Source organism: Bombus fervidus, unplaced genomic scaffold (assembly GCF_041682495.2).
Source record: "Bombus fervidus isolate BK054 unplaced genomic scaffold, iyBomFerv1 scaffold0020, whole genome shotgun sequence".
Lineage (NCBI taxonomy): Eukaryota > Metazoa > Arthropoda > Insecta > Hymenoptera > Apidae > Bombus > Bombus fervidus.
In genome coordinates this window covers 2,735,220-2,736,399 of record NW_027212583.1, presented here as the reverse complement: position 1 = coordinate 2,736,399, position 1,180 = coordinate 2,735,220, and positions in this window count along the sequence as shown.

The following is a 1,180-nucleotide window of genomic DNA, read 5'->3' as shown; positions in this document are numbered from 1 at the left end:
TAACGTATAACGTCATATACAATTACGGTTTAACGTATGCCGTCACATAGTTATACGTCATAACGTATGGCGCTATATTTTATTGAGTCATAACGTATAACGTCACATAGTATTACGTCATAACGAATAGCGCTATATTGTATTGCACAATAACGTATAACGTCACATAGTATTACGTCATAACGGATGACGTCACATAGTACAAAGCCACTACGGATGACGTCATACAGAATTACGACATGACGTACAACGTCATACTAAATTACGTCATAACGTACAACGTCATATAGTATTGCGTCATGACGTAGAATGTCATGTAGTATTACGTCATAACGTATGAGGTCATATAGTATTGCATCATAACGTATAGCGTCACATAGTAACACGTCATCACGTATGACGTCATATAGTATTGCGTCATAACGTACTACGTCACATAGTAATACGTCATAACGTATAACGTCATATAGTATTGCGTCATGACGTACAACGTTATATGTTATTGTGTAATAGAGTATGACGTCACATAGTAATAGGTCATAACGTATAGCGATATATTGTATAGCGTCATAATGTATAACGTCACATAGTGTTGCGTCATAACGTATAACGTCAGATAGTATTACTTCGTAATGGATCACGTCATATACAATTACGTCATGACGTATCAAGTCATATAGAATTACGTCATAACGTATAACGTCATATAGTATTGCGTGATGACGTAGAATGTCATGTAGTATTGCGTCATGACGTATAACGTCATATAGAATAACGTCATAACGTATAACGTCACATAGTAATACGTCATAACGTATAACGTCATATAGAATTACGGTTTAACGTATAACGTCATATAGTATTGCGTCATGACGTATAACGTTATGTGGTATTGCGTAATAACGTATAACGTCATACGATATTGCGTCAGAACGGATGACGTCATAAAGAATTACGTCATGACGTACAACGTTTCAGAGTATTACGTCATAACGTATAACGTCATAAATAATTACGTCATAACGTATAACTTCACATAGTAATACGTCAGAACGTAGAATGTCATGTAGTATTGCGTCATGACGTATAACGTCATATAGAATAACGTCATAACGTATAACGTCATATAGAATTACGGTTTAACGTATACCGTTACATAGTTATACGCCATAACGTATAG